General features: G+C 43.9%; 1 pseudogene across 1 annotated transcript; it reads right to left on the reverse strand.

Annotated features, from left to right (window-relative positions):
* Nucleotides 1–4,467: 4,467 nt before the first annotated feature.
* LOC308242128 (jun dimerization protein 2-like) lies at nucleotides 4,468–4,958 on the reverse strand (annotated as a pseudogene). The gene has a single exon. The product of its transcript is annotated as a jun dimerization protein 2-like (transcript).
* Between the last annotated feature and the right edge of the window lie 3,876 nt (nucleotides 4,959–8,834).

An 8,834-nucleotide genomic window follows, 5' to 3' on the forward strand; every position in this document is an offset into this window, starting at 1 on the left:
GGGGGGATATGGACACATATGTAATACCTTAATCAATAAAAAAAAATGGAGCATCTATGCTAAACTATGTAAAACCTGGTCACACATTCTGGTCATTGGTCTTTCTGTTGCACTGGGTCGGAGGTGGTAGACTTCTTAGAAGAAAGGTGTCAATGGACAAAGAAAAGTGCTATCAGAGAGAAAGGGGCAAAGTCAGAAGTCATTTGGAATGGAAAAACAAAGAAGTGACCCATCTTAGTAAATAAAAGAGAATTAAAGATGACTTATCATTTCTATCTTGACAGTAGTGGTGATTTATGATTGAAATAAATGGTTTAAATATGAAAGTGGCATATTTTAGGTGATATTTTTATTTTCATATTAACCTGCTATGTTAGGGATATGATAAGATAATCAGATAGAGATATGACATATGTAGCCAGAGTCAAAGCATTAATAACAAAAGTTAATGTGAGAGATTTGTTTTATTATTATAAGTACTAGAGGCTCAGTGCACGAAATTTGTGCACGAGGGCAGGGGGGGTGTCCCTCAGCCCAGCCTGCACCCTCTCCAATCTAGGACATCCCTCTCACAATCCAGGACTGCTGGCTCCCAACTGCTTGCCTGCCTGCCTGCCTGATTGCCCCTAACCGCTTCTGCCTGCCAGCCTGATCACCCCTAACCACTCCCCTACCAGCCTTATCAACACATAACTTCTCCCCTGCTGGCCCGATTGCCCCTAACTGCCCTCCCCTGCAGGCCCGATCACCCCTAACTACCCTTCCTTGCCAGCTTGGTTGCCCCTAACTGCCCTCCCCTACTAACCTAGTTGCCCCCAACTGCCCTCCCCTGTAGGCCTGGTTGCCCCTAACTGTCCTCCCCTGCAGGCCTGGACCCCCCCAACTGCCCTCCCCTACAGACCTGGTTCCCCCCAACTACCCTCCTCTGCAGGCCTGGTTGCCCCCAACTGCCCTTTTCTGCCAGCCGGGTCACCCCTAACTGCCCTCCCCTGCCGGCTATCTTGTGGCAGCAATCTTGTGTCCACATGGGGCAGCCATCTTTGACCACATGGGGGCAGCCATCTTGTGTGTTGGAGTGATGGTCAATTTGCATATTACTCTTTTATTAAATAGGATTAAGGTAATAGTTGGATCCATGAATCCTTGTGGGGAAGGAGCAAAAAGAGAGAAGACCAAACAGCTGAACACAAACCATTATAAATAAGTCATGAAAGGAACTAAGGTAACAATGAAAATACAAGACACAAAGAATAGTGGAATGTACAAAAAACTCAAAGGAAGAAAATATTGCAAGCAATGCAGGGAGATAGCAGTCTCTGATTTTATAGATATCAAGGATGAGTAGGGCCCTAGCCAGTTTGGCTTAGTGGATAGAGCATTGGCCTGTGGGCTGAAGGGTCCTGGGTTTGACTCCAGTCAAGGACACATACCCTTGTTGCATACCCTTGTTACATAGCCCTGGTTGGGCTGCATGCAGGAGGCAACCAATCGATGTGTCTCTCTCACATCCATGTTTCTTTCTGTCTCTCCCTCTCTCTAAAAATCAATGGAAAAATATCCTCAGGTGAAGATTAACAAAAACAACAAAAAAGGATGAGTGAGTATGAAAAAGTCTTTTGAATTTTACAGGAAATAGCTATTGGTGACCTTGGAAAGAAAAGTTTCTGTAAATATATCTTTCCCCTTTTAGGAAAAAAGACTATATTAAAATAGGCTATACTGCATGAGTAAATACACGATACCATATTAAACATACATTCTGTGAGAAGAAGCTAATATGCACAAATGATATAAAGAGATAATAAACAGACAGTTAAACACAAATAGCTATCAAGTACATGAAGAGATCCTCAAGCTCAGTTGTAATCAGAGAAATGCAAATTAAAGTAAAGTAATTTACCACTTTACAACCATCTGACTGATAGAAATTAGAAAGTTGAATAGTGGTAATTATTAGTGGGGATGTGGAGAACCAGACAAGCTTAACCTTCCTCAAGAGCACTCTAGCAATACTAACTCAGATTTAAACTGCATACCCCCTATATCCTATAAGTCCTATTCCTGGTTGCATAGTCCCAATATATTCTCACACAAGACTGCTGGGAAGGGACACCCATGATGACTGTACGAGTCAGGAGAGATTAGCTTATGCTGTGATAGCCTCCAAACCCCTCCCTTACAATCACATAGGTTTGGATTTTGTTCACACTGTGAGTCCATCACAGGTTGGCAGGCCGAGAGTGCAGCCACCCATTGTGAACAGTGTGAGGAGGAAAAGATCAGCTCTAAAGGGTATCAGATTGGTAATTAAATGCTCCAGACCAAAAGTTACCTATGTCATATCTGCCCACACTTATGGGCCAGAATTATATATAAAAGGTGGCCAGAGAGCACAAATCTCCTCCTATGTATTCATATACTATGAGTAATATCTGTTAGTAATGCCAATGACAACAACTAATGCACCACTGTGGTAGCTGATATGTATAGTGAATTTAGGTGTTCATCCCAAGGGAATTTCAGACAAGTAAAAATATTGTATAGTATGCAGCATTTAGAAGGAAGGAAGTAGAATATACATAAAAAATGGATAGATGATAATCATAAATGCTGAGTGTCTAAATTGAACATATATACTTAAACATCAGACAATAATACAAATACATGCAAACCTTAAGATACATATCCAACACATTTAAGTTAGTTGACTATGAGGAAAGAAACAGAGATTTAGAGAGAAACAAAGAAAGCAAAAAGTTATAAATTAGATAAATGAAGGGAAAGGGCATCCCAAACTGTTATGACAGGTGCCTTGAATGGAGGAGTATGATTAATTTGATACTACATGTGAAGTTGTACACAAAGAGTAAGCAGCTTATATATAACTGGAGGCCCAATGCAATAGATTCGTGCAAGGGGCTCAGCCCTTGCAGCCCCAGCTTTGTCCGGAAGGTCGTCCGGAAGGTCGTTCAGCCATCCGGTCTAATTAGCGTCTTATGCTTTTATTATTATAGATTATTATCACCTAGAGGCTCGGTGCACAAAAATTCATGCACTCAGGGGGGTCCCTCAGCCCGACCTGCACCCTCTTGCAATCCAGGACCCTCGGGTAGGGTTCCTAGGCCTGGATTGAGATCAGGGCCTATCAGGGCTTTCCTTCCCCCAGCTGCTGGCAGATGGCCCTACCCCCACTGCTGCCACTGCTTGCCATCTGTGCAGTGCTGCCCCCCCCACCCCCTGCCACCAGTCTCCTCCCTCTGCAGGTGACAGGCATAGGGTGCAATCACTTGGCTGGCCTGGGCCTCCCTCTGCGTGGTGATCACTGGCTGGCCCCGCACACCTGCCATATCATCGCTGGCCAGTCGCCTGGGCCTCCCTCTGTGGGGCAATCGATGGCGGAGTCCTCATATGGATCACCCCACAGAGGGAGGCCCCACCCACCTGCTGCAGCCTCACCAGCCGGGTAGCCTGGGGCTCCCTCTTTCTTCCTTTTTTTTTTTTTTTTAAAGTAAGAGTAATGTTTACTGAGCGATACAGAACTGAGTACTATGAAGGATTTACCAGGATGGAAATGCACTGCACCCCTGCCCCTGCCACCCCAACACCCAGAGACTACAGTACTTAAAGTTACACGCAATAGCCATAACTGCTGAATATCTGTTCGTAACAAACAAACCATAGCATATTTATACTGTATCACATCGAGTGATTATAGAAATCCATTTATATATTGCTTGTATAAAATCAGTTTTTTTGTAAAATATATTAAAATAAAAAAAGAGAAAGTATATAAAACATGTGCAGTTGAAAGCCCTGCCAGGACAGCCAGTCTGTAAACATTCAGTGAATATGTGCTTTGGAAGGGCGCCCATGCCTCATGCCCACAGCAACTCCAGCAGGGCCAGTGAGGGTGTGCCCTGGCTGCCACTCTGGGCAGGACTGAGCTGGACCACGGTGGGTTGTTATAGCAGGGCCTGACACTGTACCCTTCTCCAGCCTTGCATCAGGATCAGAGTCAGGGTCAGGATCAGGGCTAGGGGTAGGCAGATTGTAGTTCCATACTCAGCCTAATTTTGGTTGCAACTCATGGCTTTTCCCAGCTGCTCAGAGGTCCTTTGGGTGGATGCCCTGGCGGAGAGGCTAGTGATGTGCCCACAGCTGCCTGGTTGGGCGTCTCTCCAGCCCAGAACCTCCGTCCTGCCTCCTGCAAGCCTTGCCCCAGGCAGAACAGTTCCCCCTCTGGACTACTTTGGTCTCAGCACTTGATTCTGGGTTTCATCAGCCTGGGGTTCTTCCCCTGGTGTGGCTGATCTAAGTTTCACAAAAAAGCCCGGCTGATGCTGGCTGTGCTGAGCCTCACTGAGAGTTTTTCATGCAGCAAGGAAGAGCCTTCTGGGATCCTCCTCCTCCTTCTGTTCATCTCCTACTCCTCCACTTCCTCCTTCACTTCCTCCTCCCAGCCCATGGTCACTTCTTCTCCAGCTGCTCCAGCAGTGGGTTGCCTTCTGAGTTGGGGTCTTAACGCAGTCGGTCCTGACGACGCAGGTGAGGTGATGCCGGTTGAGCATCAGGATGAGCTACTGCCGCTCCTGCTTCAGATCCTCCATCTGGGTTTTCAGCTCTGCATTCATGAGCTCCAGCCACTCAGATTCCCACTGCAGATGCTCCGTCTGCTCCTTCTTCTTGTTCTGGCATCGGGCTGCTGTCACTTTGTTCTTTCCCCAGTGCCTTTTCCTCCACTCCTCTTCATCGTCCAACTCACTTTTCACAGGTTGAGGCCTCTTGCCCAGTTTCACCTCCAGGAAGTGCAAAGGGACGATCATGGCCCCAATGTTGTGGATGTCAGCATATTTCAGCTCCTCTGCAGTCAAGGCCAAGTTGAGGAGTCCAGTCAGGGGGCCGAGCCCTGGCAGAGAGCCCACAGTCATGGAAGGGTCCGGGATCTGCCCAGGCATCATAGCAGGAGGAGTGGCAGTCCAGCCCTGCAGAAGCCATGGGAGGAGATGGCAACCCCGGGGCCTGTGCCAGGCTGCAGGCGCCATTCCAGCTCAGGAGCCTCCATGGCACCAGTGCCGCCCTGTAGCATCCACCACTGCCAGTGCCTCCTGCAGGCTGTGTCAGGCGGCATGTGTCTCCCTCTTTGAGGCAACAGATTGCGGGGCTCTGCCTGCCTGCCTCATCACCCCTAACCACCTCTGCCTAGGCCCCCGCCACCGCAGCTTAGTCCTGAAGGACATCTGGAATGATGTCCAGAAGACATCTCATCTATCTGGTCTAATGATCATATTACCCTTTTATTAGTATAGATTAGTATAGATAGGAGATGTGAAAAACCTGAAAAGGCATCTAAACGAGCCTGAGAAAAATCAGAACCTAGTAAGAAAGTTGAAACACTTTATATAAAGTACTACTTGCCTATTGGAGTGAGATAGCGTTTTGAAAAGATAAGGGAAAATTCAGAATGTCGTAGAAATAAATATAGGCACCTATGATTGTGGTAAAACAGACCCATAGAGTATTTTAGTTGCTAAGATAAAGAAAAATGATGGAGTGGGAAAAGGGACAAATCAATCTGTTTTTAAGAAAACATGCATTTGGGTCAACTTTTGTGGAGGCTTCTTAGAATTACAAACACAGAAAAAGAATATGCTAAGGAGGATAGCTCAGGATAAGTAAAATTATTATTAGCAACTGCTTATTAGAAATTTTAAATTATTAAATAATTGCTGATCTTGTGTTTAAAATAAACTATACTTGTTACCATAGACAGATGTGAAAGAGCAACACGTGTCATACATGTTTCCTACAACATGACATAAAAGGAAGAGTCTTTTTAGTGATGTGGCAATATCTTCTACTTTTAAATTCAATTTATGTTTACTGTTGAGCTTCTTTGCCTTCTGGGATTTGTAATGGTTTTCCTCAAAACAAGTCACCCTGTCTATGATTTGACTCATGGCAGTATGGCCCATCTACTTCTGTTTATCTAGAAGTTAACAATTACATGGTGCTCTTGATGAGTTTCAGCCTGACCTTCGACTAGAAATGTCCATCCTGTCAACACGTGATGCCTACATATCACTGCCCCTTGCCCCCTAACCTTTTCACACACACAGAGAGCTACCTACAGATACGCCTAGGGATCTTGTTTCTCCTCTTCCTCTTGTGTGTTCTAGTTGGAAGCTGCAGTGAACATGAATATCATGCTGGTGGACTGCCAGAAATGCATAACCACATCTTTAGAAAGTTTACTGGTAAAGATTGTGCCTCATATTACCTTATTCTTACATAAGGTTGTCGTTTTCTTAAGTGTTTTTGCATTTGCATTTAGGATATTTCTAAATTTCCTGGCCAAATGAAAGAATGCTAAAATTAGTGAGTCGATAAAATTGCAGCGTCAAAAAAGCTGGAAGTGATTTTTGTGGCAAGTCAAAATTTCACAGTTCTCTTTTGGGGAAAACATGACCTCTATTTTATAGATCCAGAACTTGATGCCACATGGAAAATATATGCAGACAAAGACAGAAATAGTAATGAGAGGAAGAAGAGCAAAGGGACAGAGTTAAAATTGTGGCTACTTATAAAATAAATTAAATTTACTTAAATTTTTAGTAATTCCACACTGTACTGTTGGAAATAAAATGGCTGAGTAAATTCTAATACGCACATTACCTTAATGAAAATTTTTGAACACTTGCTTCTATTTATAACTCAAAATACTGACAGAAAATGTTATTGGCTGGAGATGCATATGGCTTACAGATATTATAATAAACAAACATTGATTTTTACTAAGCTAAAGATCAACATAAAAACTAATTGATATTTTTACATTTCAACAAAATCTTAAAATTACCTGTATCAAAGTCTGATGAATCTGATTCATCACTCTTTCCACTGGAGAGCTTATGGGAAATTACAGCATCCCCTGGAAAACTGTTCCTCTGGACCCTTCTTGTATTCCTCTTTAGCCATCTTCCTGCCTCCAAATTTATACAATCTTGTACATACTCCTTGGCCAGGATGACGTGACTAGGTAATAAGAAAGGGATACCTCTTCTTTAAGTGCTCCTTACTCCAAATTGAGGAATTTCCTCTTCAATAATAGTAAAAAGTTAGGCTTTGGTCAAGATGGTGATATAGATAAATGGTACTCAAATCCTTCCACAACTGCATCACAATTACAACTAAACTACAGAGCAACCATCATTCAGAACCACCTGAAATCTAATTGAACGGAAGTCTTACAACTAAGGATATAAAGAGCAAGTAACATCAAGATTGGTAGGAGGGGTGGAGATGCAGAATAGGCTGGTGCCACACCAACATGTGGCAGATAAAAATCAGGGTACAACAGACTGTTTAATCTCAGAGGGAATGCAGAAAAGGGTGGGTCGGGGGAAGAGATTAACCAAAGAACCTATAGGCATATATGTATAATCCCTGGACACAGATAATAGTGTGGTGAAGGCCAGGGTGCTGGATGGTGGGTGGGCTAGAAAGGGTCAATGGGGACATCTGTAATACTTTCAATAATGAAGATACATTTTTTTTTTAATCAGAAGGGATTTCTTGGCTATGGAGTTACTGCCTGAAGAGCAAAAGTCCCAGCCCACACCAGCCCCCCAATCCAGGGTTCCAGTACCTTGAAGAGAAGTCCTCATTACTTCTGCCTCTGAAAAATTAGTGGGGTTTCCCTGGGTAGTTCAGTTGTGAGAGCATTGTTCCAGTATGCCAAAGTTGCAGGTTCGATTCTGGTCAGGGCACATACAAGAATAACCCAAAGAATGCATAAATTAGTGGAACAAGAAAAGTTGGTGTTTATTTCTCTCTAAAAATCAATTAAACAAAAACACAGAAGGGTTTGTGGCTGAGTGAGATGTTGAGCTGCTGGAGACTCAGGCATCCCTCTTAAAAGACCCGCATAAGGACTTACTTGGACTCAATTGCCCTGACCTCCAGTGCTGAGGCAGCAACTTGAAAGGCACCAGGAACACAAGGAGAGAAACTGAATTGTCTGGCATCATGTGAGAGCTGGAGGGGCAGCTTTCTCCCAGACTGAAGTGTTGGGAGAGGCCATTGTGCCTTTTTAAGGTCTCCCCCTACAGAGCTGGCAGGTGGGTGCCATATCTTATACTCTATCAACCTGGCTCAAACTGTTAGCCCTGACATGCTGGTTCCCTGAGACCTCGACCCACCAAACTTTCAGGTCCACTCAAGCTGTTTCCAGTGTTTGTTTTTCCTATAAAGGGCCTGTCTTGGCTTATGCTTGACTTTTATAAATCTCTCAGACAAGCAGCATCTGGACTCTGGATACCCTATACCTGTTGCTAAGTGGCCCCAGGCCTATTACTAGTGGTGGTCAGCCTTGGTTCACAGCTTGGCCTCTCCTAGGCACCTCCAAGCCCAGAACAAGTAGCAGCCACCTGCAGATCACTATGTAGTTCATGCCAGGTGGCCCCAGGTGGGGCACAGGTGTCAGCAGATCTTGGCTTGCCTCCCATTAGGTGATTACCTTAATAATCAGAACAATGTTTTTTACCTGTTTTTAAGTTTTTCTTTCTTAATATTTACATCCATAAAATCACTCAAATTTCCCAGAAAAAACACATCTGTCAAAATAATATGCAAAATGCACACATATACATACATATATACCCACAGCCTAAATGATGAGCATTCCAATGAAAGACTATAAACCCCTACCACATGAAATGTGTTTTCCTTTCTCACCCTTTCCTTTTCACCCCATTTAAGGCATATCCTGTGACCAGATGTTAATTACTTCATTAATATAAGAACATAAGAATGAAATAACAAGATACTTAAAGTTG

Source organism: Plecotus auritus, assembly GCF_963455305.1.
Source record: "Plecotus auritus genome assembly, chromosome: 2".
Taxonomy (NCBI): Eukaryota; Metazoa; Chordata; class Mammalia; order Chiroptera; family Vespertilionidae; genus Plecotus; species Plecotus auritus.